This window comes from Aquarana catesbeiana, linkage group LG02 (genome assembly GCF_042186555.1).
Source record: "Aquarana catesbeiana isolate 2022-GZ linkage group LG02, ASM4218655v1, whole genome shotgun sequence".
Lineage (NCBI taxonomy): Eukaryota > Metazoa > Chordata > Amphibia > Anura > Ranidae > Aquarana > Aquarana catesbeiana.
This window is the reverse complement of record NC_133325.1, coordinates 471,383,922-471,400,141: the sequence shown is the minus strand read 5'-3', so window position 1 is coordinate 471,400,141 and position 16,220 is coordinate 471,383,922.

Sequence of the window (16,220 nt, the reverse complement as noted above, 5' to 3'; positions counted from 1 at the left end):
CGGCGGAAAGCCGAGTACGTCAAATGACACCCGCCCAGGATGGGAGATCCCATCTGCGGACATCATATGATAATGGCTGGGTATTGAAGTGGTTAAGTAATTACTTAATGGGTTATAGGCCACCTTCAGGTGATCGACACTGGTTAGACCCAATCCAGGAAGTTCACTCTCTATATAACCCCTCCTTCTTCCAGGAGCACATCAGTTTTTTCGCCAGTGTCTAAGGTGTTGGTCACGAGTGAAGATGTGCTCTGAGGAGCTCCAGGAGGGATCCATGCTGGATTTAAATCCATAAAGACCAGATCCATCCAAAGTGCCTCTAAGGCCTAAAAGGATGGTACCTGGGGCCTCGTATTCAAAGCACAAGGTTTTGCCTGTAACGCCTCTTTGTAGGGCTGGACCCCAGGAACCCAGGGCTTTGGTCTTGCTATATTACCTAGCTTTCCTGGTGGGTTCTTTACAGGTCCAAGGGAGTTGGAACCCCGATATTTAGAGACCCGGTCCTTGAAGGTTTGCTAAACGCAGCCTGCTGTGAACGTACACGAGGACGCACGGCAGGCTAAAACAAATAAAACTACAGCTGTGACAGTCTCTCCTCAGCTGACGAGGAGGAAACAAGCAGCCTGCGACACAGGGACACAGGAGCTGTGGGACATGTGAGAGTTGCAAACTGGCATTCCTGATACAGGAAAGACACCCTTTTCCCAGCACTAGGCTGAAGTTTATAGCGGCTTTAAATGTCATGACTATATTCAGCGATTAAGTGCAATTTGTATAGTGCCTCTGTTTTTGTACTTAGGACTATGCCTACCAAAAAAACACCACAAAAACCAAAAAAGTAAAGGTTTCACCCCCAGGCATTAGGATCTCGAGTCGCATTTCCATGCTGTCATCCTTGCCTGAATAACCAGGGTGAGCCATTGGAACAAATTGGTGCAGCTGCTTCTCACATCTCAGCCCCTGTATACGTGACTGAAGATGTCCTTTCCTCCTCCCTGCAGGGTCTGGAAGGAGGATTAGCGGCTTTAATCACATCCTCCATTCAAATGGATAGGAAGCGTGCTAGATCCCCCTCCCCCACTTCAGAACCTTTGCAAGGGGAACAGTGGGCTCAGGATGAGGTGTTACCTTCAGTCGATCAGGAGGAAAAACAAACCGATGATTCCTCTGTGGAGGAAACAATGGTAGATGAACCTTTTTCAGCCTCACAATCTGAGAAATTGCTGATACAAACTCTTACAGAGATGGTTCGTTCCACTTTCATGCTGCCCCTAATGCAGTCTCCTGAAAGCTTGGTTTCTTCCTTGGGTTCCTTAAAACCTTTTCAGCCGTTTCCTGTACATGCATTACTAGAACAGCTTATTTTTGCTTAATGGGATCACCCGGATAAGCATTTTCTCCCTCCTAAGAGATTTTCAATTCTCTATCCCCTGGAGGAGAAATTCTCCAAAAAATGGAAAGTACCAGCAATTGATGCTGCGATTTCCAGTGTGAATAAAGGCCTAACTTGTCCTGTAGACAATGCACAAATACTTAAGGATCCAACCGATAAAAAGTTGGAATCCCTGTTAAAATCTACTTTTTCTTTGGCAAGTTGGAATCCCTGTTAAAATCTACTTTTTCCTTGGCTGGTGCCGTTACTCAGCCTGCAGTCGCTGCAAAAGGCGTCAATCACTAAAGGACCAAGTTAAATAGGCCCTTAGCTCGGGAATTGGCTGAACTACCAAAAGCATTCTGCTTTGCCATAGATGCCATTAAAGATTCTATTCACCAGGCCTCCTGCCTTACGCTTATGCTTGTGCATATGCGTAGAATCTTGTGGTTAAAAAATTGGTCAGCTGAAGCCCATGTAAAAACCTCCTAACTGGGTTCCCTTTTCGTGGAGAGCCACTATTTGGAGAAGACTTGGAAAAAATATATCCAAACAATTACTAGTGGGAAAGTATAAATGCCCTTAATTTAAAACGGGCTCTTTCCTCTGCGCCAGGGGCTTCCGCCTCTAGGCAGTGGCGACGGCCTCCGCCGTCAGATTCTAGAGGAAAACTTCAGGGTCAGGCCCAGGCTCAAAAGAAGTCCTAGGGTTGGAAACCTGCAAAGCCTCATCATGAAAAGGCAACCCCTCTCACCAAGGTGGGGGGAAGATTTCTGCAGTTTTCAGAAGTCTGGAAAGAGGAAATTCAGGACAGATGGGTCGTCTCCATGGTAACGCTGGGGTACAAGCTGGAATTTGGGGACTTTCCACTGTCTCGCTTCCTGAGGTCAAGCGTTCCCAAAGATCCAGAGAAAAGACAATCTGTTTCAGGCACTAGACCGATTAATATCTCAAGGGGTGATCCTACAGATCCCCACAAAAGAGCAAAGTCTGGGGTTTTATTCAAATCTTTTTATGGTACCAAAACCAAATGGGCATGTCAGACCCATTCTAGATCTAAAAAAATCTAAATCAGTTCCTGAAGATCCGCTCCTTTTGCATGGAGACGATCAGGTCAGTAGTTTCTATCCTGCTAGGAGGAGAACTTCTGGCATCAATCGATATCAGGGATGCATATCTGCATGTCCCTATATTTCCTGCTCACCAAAAGTTTCTGCGGTTAGAACAGCAGTATTTTCAGTTTGTAGCCCTGCCCTTCGGGCTAGCCACAGCACCCTGGATGTTCACAAAGTTCTGGCCCCACTTCTAGCCAGGTTAAGGGCACAGGGCATAACAGTCATAGCATACCTAGACTATCTATTAGTAATAGATCAGTCGGTGGCTCTCGTTTGGAGCAAAGTGTACGCACTACAACCAATTATGTGGAAAGTTTGGGTTGGATTCTCAACCTAGAGAAATCTTCCTTAACCACTTGCTTACCGGGCACTTAAACCCCCCTCCTATCCAGACCAATTTTCAGCTTTCGGCGCTGACGCACTTTGAATGACAATTGCGCGGTCATACAACACTGTACCCAAATGAAATTTTTATCATTTTTTCACCACAAATAGAGCTTTCTTTTGGTGGTATTTGATCACCTCTGCGGTTTTTACTTTTTATTAAAAAAATGTAAAAAACTGATTTTTTTTTTAAAAAAAAGTTTATTTTTTTATATTTTGTTTTAAAAAATTTTAAACGGGTAATTTTTCTCCTTCATTGATGTACGCTGATGAGGCGGCAGTGATGGGCACTGATAGGCGGCAGTGATGGGCACTGATGGGTGGCAGTGATGGGCAGCACTGGCAGGTGGCACTGATTGGCACTACAGGTGGGCATTGATAGGTGGCACTTGTGGGCACTGTTAGGTGGCACTTTTGGGCACTGTTAGGTGGCACTGTGGGCACTGTTAGGTGGCACTGTGGGCACTATTAGGTGGCACTGTGGGCACTATTAGGTGGCACTGTGGGCACTATTAGGTGGCACTTTTATTGGGCACTGATGAGGCAGATGTGCCTCTTCCACTTGGGGACCGATGTCCCTCACATCCGATCCGGTGATCGGCTTTTTTTTTCTACTCGCGCTGTCAGCGTGAGTAAAAAAAAAAAAACGATTACCGATCTTTTGTTTACATCATGTGATCAGCTGTCATTGGCTGACAGCTGATCACATGGTAAGGGGCCGGGACCGGCCCCTTACACAGATCGGTGATCAGCCGAGTCTCAGTGACTCGGTGATCACAATGCGCCCGGCGCGCGCCCTGCAGGGCGCGCGCAGGGAGCGTGCACAGGGGAGGACATCATATGACGTCCTCCCGGGAATGTAGGTCCGCGCTGTAGCCGTCATTCGGCTACAGCGCGGATGCCAGGTGGTTAATACCGCTAAAAAGGCTGGAGTACCTGAGTCTGATCATAGACACAGCCCAGGAAAAGGTGTTCTTGCCTCAGGCAAAAATCAACTCCATAAGAGAGCTGGTGCGGATGGTCAGGTGAAAAGGCGATCCCTCCATTCGCCTTTGCATGAGATTGCTAGGAACCATGGTGGCTTCAATCAAAGCAGTTCCCTATGCCCAGTTTCATTCAAGACTGTTGCAAAACAGTATCCTGTCTGCTTGGAACAAAACAATTCAAGCTTTAGACTTGCCAATGCAGCTGTCCCCAAGAGGGTCCCAAAGCCTCATTTGGTGGTTACTAACCCAGAATCTGTTGAAAGGAAAATCCTTCAGACCAGTCATCTGGAAAGCAGAAAAGACAACTGTCCAGGGACAGTGGTCAAGAACCGAAAGAACCTTGCCCATCAATATCCTAGAGATTCGGGCAGTGGGTCTGGCTCTAAAGGCCTGGACTTTCAGGTTACGGGATTGTCCTGTCAGGATCCAATCCGACAATGCCACAGCTGTGGCCTATATCAATCACCAAGGGGGCACCAAGAGTCTCTCAGTGCAGAGAGAGGTGAACCATATTCTAACTTGGGCAGAAAGGAATGTTCCGTGCCTATCGGCAGTCTTCATTCCGGGAGTAGAGAATTGTCAGGCGGACTACTTGAGTCACCAGCAGTTATTCCCAGGGGAATGGTCTCTTCACCCCGACATATTTCGGGCTGTTTGCCAAAGATGGGGGACTCCAGATGTAGATCTTCTAGCGTCCAGGTTCAACATGAAGTTAGTTAACTTTGTGGCCAGAACAAGGGATTCACTCGCATGCGGAATACATGTGTTGGTGACCCCATGGGATCAGTTCTCACTGATCTATGCCCCCTATTCAGTTGCTGCCTCGACTTCGTTGCAGGATCAAGCTGGAAAGAAAGCCGGTAATTCTGCTGGTACCAGCATGGCCCAGAAGGTCATGGTATGCAGAAATCGTAAAGATGGCAGTGGAGGGCCCATGGTCCCTCCCACTACGGCCAGATCTGCTCTCACAGGGACCGATATTTCATCCTTCCTTATGGTCTCTAAATTTAACAGCTTGGCTATTGAAACACACATTCTAAAGAAACGTGGGCTTTCTGAGTCAGTTATCTCTACCCTGATTAATGCAAGGAAGCCAACTTCCAGAACTATATATTATAGGGTCTGGAGGGTTTATGTTTCCTGGTGTGAATCCAAGGGTTGGCACCCTCGGAGATATATCATAGACAGAATTCTTGCCTTTCTACAATTAGGGGTAGAAATGAAATTGGCCTTGAGTACTATTAAAGGGCAAGTCTCAGATTTTTGTCTGTGTTACAAAAACAGCCATTTGAACTGCCATTTGAACCGATATAACATATTCCCTTAGTCCTTTTGACAAGGAAGTTGGTATTTTTGGTTGCTATTTCCTCAGCAAGGAGGGTTTCGGAATTGCCTGCTCTTTCTTGTAAAGAGCCATATTTGATTTTTCATGAGGACAGAGTGGTGTTACGCCCTCGTCCAGACTTTTTGCCAAAAGTAGTTTCAGGTTTTCACCTGAACCAAGATATTGTCCTGCCATCGTTTTTTCCAAAACCATGTTCCAGGGAAGAAAAGTCACTACATTGTCTTGATGTGGTGAGAGCAGTGAAAATCTATTTAAAGGCAACTGCTCATATTCGTAAGACTGATGTCTTATTTATTCTGCCAGAAGGTCCTAACAAAGGACAGGCAGCGTTGAAATCTACTGTCGCTAAGTGGATTCAGCAAGTGATAATTCAAAGTTATGATTCAAGGCGTAAGATTCCCCCTTTTCAAGTTAAGGTGCACCCTACCAGGGAGGTTAGTGCTTCTTGGGCAGTGCGTCATCAGGCCTCCATGCGTCATCAGGCCTCCATGGCTCAGATCTGTAAGGCCACAACTTGGTCTTTAGTGCATACATTCACAAAATGTTATCAGGTGGATGTAAGGAGGTATGAAGATATGGCCTTCGGGCACAGTGTGCTGCAGGCAGCAGTATAGGTCCTCAAGTCTGAGGGTACTCTCCAGGTTGTGTCTCCCTCCCCTCAAGTAGCATTACTATGGGGTGTCCCATGAAGTAATTACTTAAGGCTCTGTGTCCCATGATGTACGATAAAGAAAATAGGATTTTTATAACAGCTTACCTGTAAAATCCTTTTCTTGGAGTACATCATGGGACACAGAGGTCCCTTCCCTCTTTTTTGGGATTTAAGTATATTGCTTTGCTACAAAAACTGATGTGCTCCTGGAAGGAGGAGGGGTTATATAGGGAGTGAATTTTCTGGATTGGGTATAACCAGTGTCCATCACCTGAAGGTGGCCTATAACCCATTAAGTAATTACTTAAGGCTCTGTGTCCCATGATGTACTCCAAGAATAGGATTTTACAGGTAAGCTGTTATAAAAATCCTATTTTTGTTGAGAAACAAAAACACTTCCCTCTGGGTGATCTATGTACAGTAAAAAGATTTTAACAATCTTTGTTGCAGACTCCTACCTTTTTGTTATCCTGAAGAAATCCCTGTGTATTTCTCTGTACTCATGTGCTAAATGAGTCTAATGGAAGTCGTATCTGACCAAAAATTACATTATGTTGCCAGGGATGCCTAAAATCTAAGTGAAGACTTCTGGGAAAATCAGTGAGCCAATCACACAACTCGGAAATTACATATCTGGGGGGTATTCTGTGTACAGAACAGCTCCAGGTAGCTATATTGCATTTCACTTTACAGAAAAATGACAGCTGCAGATTGAAAAGAAATGTAATTTTTAATGACAATCACAAAATGACTTATGTCGGAATTGTATATCCTATTTTTTTTTACCACAAAAGTGGAGTTATCCTTTTAAAATTATGTTTTTAAGAAGAAAAATAGTGGGGGTTTTTTTGTCCATTATTGTATGCAAGTATATTGTAGTGAATCATACTCAGTGTTCTGTTTCGCCCACCCCCCTGAGCGTTCTGTAACCCAATTACATCAGATTGGCCCGTGTCACCGAGTCCCCCAGTATATTCAGATTGGTTGTTGTAACACAGTATGACCCTAGAGCATCTGGTGTCAGAGTCCCCCCAGAGCGTTGTCACCCTGTGACCTCATATTGGAGAACAAAAAGAAAATGGCCTGGGTTTCATGCTAAAGTCCATATCAGGATCTTTGGGTCTAGTGTGTATTATAAGGGGGACCCCTCAAAATCCATACACAACGGGCCAGGTTATGGGCAAGAGGCCCTTGTTGTCATCAACATGGAGAAAAGGTGCTTTGTTGGGTGGCAGAACCCCCATGTTGAGGGCATGTGGCCTGGTATGGTTCAGGATTGGGGGTTACACACTCAGATTAATCTAATTAAAAAACTGTGGGGTGATCTGAAGAGGGCTGTGCACAGGCAATTGCCTTGCAATCTGACAGATTTGGAGTGTTTTTTTGCAAAGAGACATTTTGCCAAGTCAAGATGTGCCATGCTGATAGACTCATACCCAAAAAGACTGAGTGCTTTAAACAAATCAAAAGGTGCTTCAACAAAGTATTCAAGGGTGTGCACAGTTTATTTTTACTTCCCTCCACCGGAAAGATTTCAGTTTGTTCAACTGAGTTGTACGGTTTATAGGTCACATTAAAGGTGGAAAAAGTTCTGAAATTATTTATCTTTGTCCTTTTTTTTTTTTTATATCACAGAAACCTGACATTTTAACAGGGATGTGTAGACTTTTTATTTCCACTGTATATATGAATCCTGTGTTCCTCAATGAAGAAAACTGGATCTTTTGTAATTAATATATAATCATTTTCTTGGATCTCACCAAGTGAGGGTTCAACTCTGTGTAAATGGTCTTGCTCTCAGCACTGATTTGGTAGCAAAGTGAGGCATGCTGGGTGTGAGAGTGGTTATAATTATAGCATTATAACCCAAATGTCTGAGTCTTGTGTGCCTCGATAATTCCAAGAAAATGATTTTACTGTGAGTACAAAATTCCCATTCACTTAAAAAAAAAAAAAAAAAAAAAAAAAAAGGTTGTTTGTTACAGGGTATAGTTCTTTAAAGAAAGTCCCATGTTCAGTTATTAAACCTACTGTTATTGAAAAAAAAAAATACTCCCACAATCACCACAAGGTGGTGCTAGAAACATTGATCTATCTATATTAGTCTCCATACCAATAGAAAAAAAAATCTACAAGCCAGTTCCATGAGCAGATTCACAAAATTTCCAGTTCAGTTAGGGTATGGAGGATTGGTTCTTCAATCTCATCCTAGCCTTCACACTGTGTGTAGAATGGGCATTTGATTCTCTAATTCAGGGGTAGGCCACCCTGGAGAGGTGGAGATCTACCCGAGCAGCAAGGAAGAGAGCAAATATCTCTAGTGCTAGCCTTGCAAGGCCCCATTAAAAAGTAGGGGTGGTAGTAAAGTCTAAACAGTGATCATTCCACCCCACACCTCCTTTCCTCCTGATACACACAGCCAGGGCCAGATCTAGCCTGTCTGATTTGGGCGTGCTGTATAAAAAAAAAAAGTCAAGGAGCCTGCTTTCCAAACTAAATAAATGATACATTATAAACTGCTAATGTAATTTGACAAGGACAGTGAACTGGCAAACATTAGCCATATGAAGCACCTGAGCTGTGTTGCAAAGACTTCCCTGTACTATATCCCATACTACAGATAAATCAGAAAAATCTATGGAGGCCACCCTTCCTTGTTGTTCTGCCTCTCCAGGCTTCCCAGGGCCATCCTACTAAAAAACAAAAAAAAAAAAAACTCTCTGAGATTGTGAAAGAAATGCAGACTTATATCAGCAATGGGCAAATGGCCAGAGATGCAGGGCACCTTCCAGTAATCCAACTAAAACTGCTCTGGCAAAAGTGCATCAGTGCTCCATCCTAGTACAATGAGGCTGTGTTCACATTGCATGGTAAAACGCAACATTTTCCTGCACAGACCAATGCAGTGTCCACTACAGCAGAGGACAGTGCAATACATTATTCAGCGCATTGCACTGCTTGTTTTTTTTTTCTCAATCTTAATTGAAATGTCACAGTAGTGACACACTCATTCGTGTCACTCACACAGTGGGGTGTGTTGTGCTGCTGTGCAGTGGCATCCAGTGTGGGGCAGAAAACTGCAGACGCACAGCATTTTTATGCACTGCACGTCACCCCAGCATTGTGATGTGAACGGGGTACTTAGAAAACAATTGTATTCTAGGTACCCTAGTGGTGACCTGTGTTTATTGGAAATCACTGGTATTGTGAATGAGCCTGGAGTGTACTCTGCAGTACACTAGGCATGCTTCACAGTCTCAATCATGAGTTCTGCTCTGTCCGCAGCTGTCCAGCCCCTCCACGTCTTCCTCCTGTATCTGCTGGTTCAGGGGTGCTTGTGACAGAACTCACTGTCACTGTGTGTTTTGGAGGGGGCTGTGGGCTGGGCTACCAACAGACTATGCCCCAGCAGAGAATGGGACATTTGGAGGGCTATTTGCCGTGTCCTGCAACCAAGAGAAGATACCAACTCCAGTCATTTGTGTCCGCAGCCGCCAGTTCATCGAAACCGAGTGAACGCGATATCTGTGGCTGGGTTTGTGGAGCCGTTTCCGGCTACCTAAACCTATTGGCCCAACAGGGCTAAATATATACTTTTATTCCACAAACAATGTACTTTTAGCTGATAAAGACATATACAAGATGGCGGTATGCCTAAAGTGTGGGGCTACGAGACTTGGGGACAAAATGGCATTGGGATAATGTAATGATGTCCCTATGTAAATTGCATCCCTTCTCCTCCATCCTCTCCCTCTTGTTTTTGTGTTTAATTATGTTATGTCATGCCAGGTAGACGGTGTGGAGATGCATCACAGCAGGGGATGTGTAAGGAGGGGCTGCCTGCTTGTCATAATCCCTTTTTGTTTCAACTAGTAGTTTCTGTTTGAATGTACAAGTATCTGGTTCCCATTGGTTCTTCCTTGTCCCCTTCCCTGTCTATGACAAGGCTAAGGGGAGTGTCCCTAACTGTGTTTAAAGGTGTATGTTTTGTACCTAATAAAAAGTTTATGCTCTGCATGTTTAACCCTCAACATCTGTGTGGTTTGCCTCATGATGTGGGGGGGGGGGATTAACGGTTGGTTATGGCGAGTCTGCCAGCTGCTGGTGCGTTTGGATAATAGGAGACACAGGTCTGGTGGGGGTGCCTAGCCAGGCTATCCGGGATCTGTCACAGTGCCCATATCAGGCCCTGGCACACTGTTGGCTGGATACTTGCTCCTCCTCCCCAGCCACACAAAAGAGAGCACAGCGTATTCTTCCAGTAACGCTGATAACCATAAGAACACCTGCAGCAGCCTCTGATTCTTGTGCAGTTGTGAGCAGGGTCTACTCACCCTACACGAAGCGGGTATCTTTCGCACGCATCAATGCTTGAGACCAGGCGGAGAGTGTGGTCTTGTGAAGAATCTAACATTAAGTTCCCCGTGTGCAGTAAAAATACAGAGTTCCTCTGAAAAGTACTGTCCCATGTGCCTACACACTGTAACTTGGTAAATGTATTAGGAGGAGTATGCTGAGCTTGCGCCCCACTCCACCAGCTCAACGTACCTCTGTTACCTCACTCCCAGTAACAGAATGGGGTTCTGCCGTGCACAAAGCACAGACCATATGCGTGCACTTATGACCTCCTTACTTCCTGTTACCTCCTGACCAGGCCATGGATTTCAGCATTGCAGAGTTGGCTCCATTTGCTACTGGAAACCAACCACTAGAGAGGGAGCCAGACATTGACCCCTCGCCTTACCAGATACCACACCTAATGACTGGTTGCTTTGTGTCTTGAACTTGTGCTTGGTTACTCCTAGCAACTACACTCCTCTTCCTTGTCTTAATGAGTTAAAGGGGAAGTTTAGTCAAAACTAACGCTAAACCTATTCTCTGCCACATTATAAGCCTAATCTATCTAGTCCTGTAAAGAAAAAATTGCTATATTTTACCTGTTCTGTGGCTGCTCTAGTCTGCTGTATACAGGAGAGAACCGATAACAGCTGTGAAACGCCTGGCAAGTCACGTCACCCACAGAGTGACTATGGTGCTTCCATTGTCAGCTGCCTCTCCTGCACATTTCCACACACTGAAGCAGCCATTGACAGCTCATGGGATGGGATCGGACTGAAGTGGCTGCAGAACAGGTAAGTAAAGCGATTTTATTTTATTTATTTTTTTTTTTTTTACAGAGCTAGCTAGATTAGCCATAGAATGTGGAAAAGAATAGGTTTAGTTAGTTGGGTTTGACTAAACTTCCACTTTAACCCTTTTGGAGCAGTGTTACTTCATACCCCTTTGTGCTTTTCAGACTCTGGTCCTTTGGTTAGACAGAACGAACATGCACCCCTTTGAATAACTTCAAACTAGGCTCAGAACAGTTGATGCAACTTTACTAAAAGGGTCTTCAGTAAAACCGTTGAATATGAACAGGGTCTGTTTCCTAACTCTAACTGAATGGCTGCCCAGGCATACCCCTGCAAGGTAGTAGTCCATATTGGCATTCTCCAGGTGCTGGGTAACCTCCGGATCCCCCGTGCCTCCAACAGACTGCAAGGCACAGCAGTCCTTCCTTGCAGCATATGTAGTCAAGCGCAGACCAAAAAGGGAGCCTCAAACCCAGCCTTTTCATATATTTATATTAATGGTTAGTAGGCTGGATCCAAAAAACCCAGGAACTGTGCACACATACTTGACTCCCCCCCCCCCCCAACCTGGGCAAGCCACTAATTAGCAGTACACAACATGCCTACACACTGTGAATGCAGAGCAGGACTTGGGAGAGATGCTGTAGCTGTTCTGATGGCTGTCGGTGTTACTGGGACAATCCACTCTGTGTACATTGCAGGGCTCTCAGGGGAGCTTTGAGTGCAGTGTGGCACCACTGAAGTCTGGGGGGGGGGGGTACAGCCCACCCCAGCATCCCCCTAGATCCGGCCTTGATCACAGCCCTGACATTTTTCCTATCCTGCCATCTATTTTACAGCTTGCTCTAGTTACCCAGAAACTAATGTCCTAGCTACACAGTGCACCCACAAAGTAGCTAAGATAAAGGGGACTTTCTCCTTTACCTTCCTTTAACCAATCACAATGGCCATCCTGTAGAAAACAGGAGCACTCATCTCCTGCTGCCTCTCTCCTCACCCCCAGCATTGGCTGTCTGTTTCAGCTGCTATCCAACAAGATTAGTTACCCTGCCATCACTTCTTCTGTCAATGGGTTAGTACAGACAGCAAAATTTGGTTGCCATCTAGGCATCACATTGCCATACCCGTTGCCTACCCTCGCTCTAACTGATTATCTTTAGACATATGGGAGGGAGTTGAGTGGCAAAATAGAATAAACATGGTTATTAGCAGGGAAGTTCATCCATATACAGTGCCTTAAAAAAGTATTCACATCCCTTGAAATTTTCCACATTTTGTCATGTTACAACCAAAAACTTAAATGTATTTTATTGGGATTTTATGTGATAGACCAATGATGGTGAATCTTGGTGCTCCAGATGTTTTGAAACCACACTTCCCATGATGCTCATGCACTCTGCAGTGTAGTAGAGCATCATAGGAAATGTAGTTCCAACGCATCTGGGGTGCCAAGGTTCGCCATCACTGGTCTATCACGTAAAATACATTTAAAGTGGATGTAAACCCGAATTTTTTTTTTATCATACTGTAGAGTATAAGATTTCCTATAATTTGAGCCCAGTCTTGCCACACAGAGTTAATCCATCTCTGAGCAATCCTCTTTTATTGTTCAGTGAGACAATTCTTGACAAACTGAGAAAAACTTTGTCAAAAACTCCCCCTTGCTGTGAGTGACAGGTGATTTACATATCTCATGCACTAGCCTAAGACACATGCAGTATTTTTTAATTCCCTCCCCCACTCCTTTCTTCTGCTGCTCTGCAATGATTGGCTGTTCCACACCTCAGCATGATTTGGCATGCTGATGTCATGTGGTTACTTTCCTGTCTTTTCACTGGATGTTAGAGATCATAGCAGAAGTTCAGTGTTAGAAATACACAGGGGAGTGTAGAGGTGGGCGGGGAGTCTACTGACATCACGACTCCACCCACTGAGCTCCAGACAACAGACCCACCCACAGAATATGCAGTTTTTCAGGTCTAATAACAGACGGAGGGGAGACATTTGACAGGTAAGGATACATGCAGGAGGCATGTATATCCTTATAGATAACCCCTATGGCAGTAGTTTAGAAAGGATGACATTGGGTTTACATCCACTTTAAGTTTTTGGTTTTGTGATAGACCAACACAAAGTGGCACATAATTGTGAAGTGGAGGGAAAATGATAAATGTTAAATTGTAAAAAAAAAAAAAATTTGTATTCAGCTCCCTTTACTCTGCTACCCCAAACTAAAATCTAATGGAACCAATTGCCTTCAGAAGTCACCTAATTAGTAAATAGAGTCCACCTGTGTGTAATTGAATCTCAGTATAAATACAGCTGTTCTGTAAAGCCTCAAAAACATACTCACACAGCCAGAGAATGCAGTTTTGTCTGCTGCAACCTTCCTCACTGCTGAAACATTCCAGGTCCTGCGCTGCCATCTTCCATACTGATGTCATGGGGGGGGGGGGGGGGGGGGCACACGTTTTTCTTATCATACATCACGGGACACAGAACCATAGTAGTTACTATGTGGGTTATAGGCCACCTGCAGGTGATGGACACTAACACGCCCTAAAACAAAAAGTGCACTCCCTATATAACCCCTCCCACTGCTGGGAGTACCTCAGTTTTTTTGCCAGTGTCTAAGGTGTTGGTCACGAGTAAAGATGTGCTGTGCTGAGCTCTACTGGAGCAATCCTTGCTGGGTCTAGCCATTCAGCCGGATCCATTCAAAGTGTCTTTTTGGCTGAATTGAATGGTACCCGGGCATTGTATCCGAAGAAACGAAGTCTTGCCTGTAAACGCTTCTCTTTAGAGAGCTGGACCCCGGGATCCAGTACTTTTTGGTATTAAGGCCATAAAGTTTTTACTGGCGGTGGTGCTATTACAGGTCCAGGATTGTGGGTTTCCTCGAGGATCCCCAGCTCCTGAAGGGTGAAGATTGTGTCTGTTGGTTTACCACAGAAAACCCTGTGGCGGGAAAGGTAAGTGGAGTTTTCTAAGAAATTTTTTAAAATTTTCTTATGATTGTCTCCTTTAAATTTAATAAGTGTTGTTATGCCTGTGTCACCACTGGGGGCTGTATTGAGCAATTACCGTCTCATGCTTCTCAGAAAGTTGTTGTCCAGGAAGCAGCAGTTTCTTCTTCCTCCAGGCCAAGCAGCAGACCTCCGATAAGTCTGGGGGGTTCCCTCTCCCCACCAGACGCCCCCCCTGTGCGGTTTCTTATTCCCCTCTTCTCGGGAAAAGAGCGCCACAAGAAATTTAAAAAAAATGGCGCGAATGGCTCGGTGGCTTCCAGACCCCCCCCGCCATTTCTCCTTTCCTCCCTCTGGATACCATAGGATCAGGAGCCTATGCTCAGGCGGGAAAGAGCTCTTTTTAAAAAAGGAGGGAAGGGCCGTAGGTGACGGGGGCGGGGTTTAGCGCGGCGTTGGCGTCCTCCAACGTCCAGCGTGGGAAGGTATGTTTTAAAAGGCACTATTTGTGCTGTTACATGCAGCAGGAGGGACACAAGAGCGAAGGGCACCTCCAGTGTTTACAAAGGTCCTGGCTCCTCCTTTAGCCAGGCTAAGGGCTCAAGGTATAACAATACTAGCCTACTTACTTGTAAAAGGATTTTACAGGTAAGCTGTTATAAAAATCCTATTTTTTTATCACCCAACTGCCGCTTACACAAGATGGTCCGGCACGTACACTGTGTGCCTTAGATTGATGAGGAATGGATGACGTGTATCCCAACAGGGCCAGTGCCAGGATTTTTGTCTACACAGGTAAACAAGGGAAAAGAAAAGGAAGCACTACCTAAGTGTAGTAGTTAAAAGGTTTTTTTAAAATGCACAATGGTGAAAAATTACTCACAGGCTAATGGAATAAAAGGACATGGGGGTGCCACTCTGGTCCATCCTGCAGGATCCCCTTTGCGCCAGGGAGCCGCTGGGGATGACTGGGGTGTCTTGTGGCCACCAGGAAGTCCGGGTCGACCAGTGTGGAACACACGGCGGAAATAATGTTACCGGGACGGAAGAGACGGCTGTAACAGACAGACAACGCACTCGGAGCACTAGCTTCCTACTGGAAACGCTGACTGGGCTCCAATTACCCCCCTCAAGGAGGTGATCCACTCCAACAGAGTAATGGCTACATTTTGGCAATCTTTCCCCCACTGTTCTCTCAGGGCACCTAGTGAGCCCTCTTTATATGGTATGACCTGCATTTAAAGCCATCTAAACAATTATTACTTCTGTAGAGAGGGGAGATTTTTTGGCAGGACTTTAAAGGTGCCAAGAAGAAAAAACAAACAGAGTTTGAATCCATACTAGGTATAAAAATTACAAATTTAATAATGTTATATGCAGAACATGATATAAAGTTTGGTATGAGTTATGTGCACAAGTACAAAAATACATCCAAAGTTCAAAGTAGATGACAATTTATAATCACTCGGAGATGGCGTTGGAGTGATAATCCCGACATGTTTCGCCCCTCTGGGCTTATCAGGGGATAATTAAAAAACAATTAGATGTAACACTGCATAAAACCAAACCAAAATTAGAACCGTTGCATGGACTAAAATCACAATACAAAGAATTTAAATAATAATGGTAATGATACATTGAAATGGCCTGTTGACTAACATGCCCATCAACAAACACTCACCCAAATGAAGATGTTTTATTTGCGACTCAAAGTCAGGTCACGAAGAACCGTCAATGGGTAGTGCACATGGAAAAACACCAGTTGAGGCTTGGAAAAACATGAAGGCAGGAGTCTAGCCTATAGTAGTGCAAGAAGTGTTAAGGTAAAGGAAAGTGAAATAGTCATGTTGGGTGAAGTGGGGGGAAGGTTAGGAAGGGAGGAATCTGGGAGGATGGGGAATGATCGGGACGTGAGGTGGGGAAGAGGGGGGAAAGAGGAGAGGGGGGGGAAAGGGGGGAGGGGGATGGTGTGGCAGACCTAGCCGGGACAGAGGCTGTTGGAGAGGACTGAATGCAAGACTCTTGCCTTTTAATTATGGGCCCTGGATTTTCAAGGGAACAATACTCTTTGTGAGGTGAATTAGAAATCCAGTCTGAACTGTACAAGTCAGACTCAGTCGTGTATATATGTATATATTGTCATATTCTGTTGTGGACTCTTTGCTGTGATCATTTGGGATGTGTGTCCCTGTAGAGGTAGGGGGGATTCCTCCAGCAGCCCCCTGCTGATAAGACTGTTTACTGAGGAGAAGTTTGAACACACCTGAC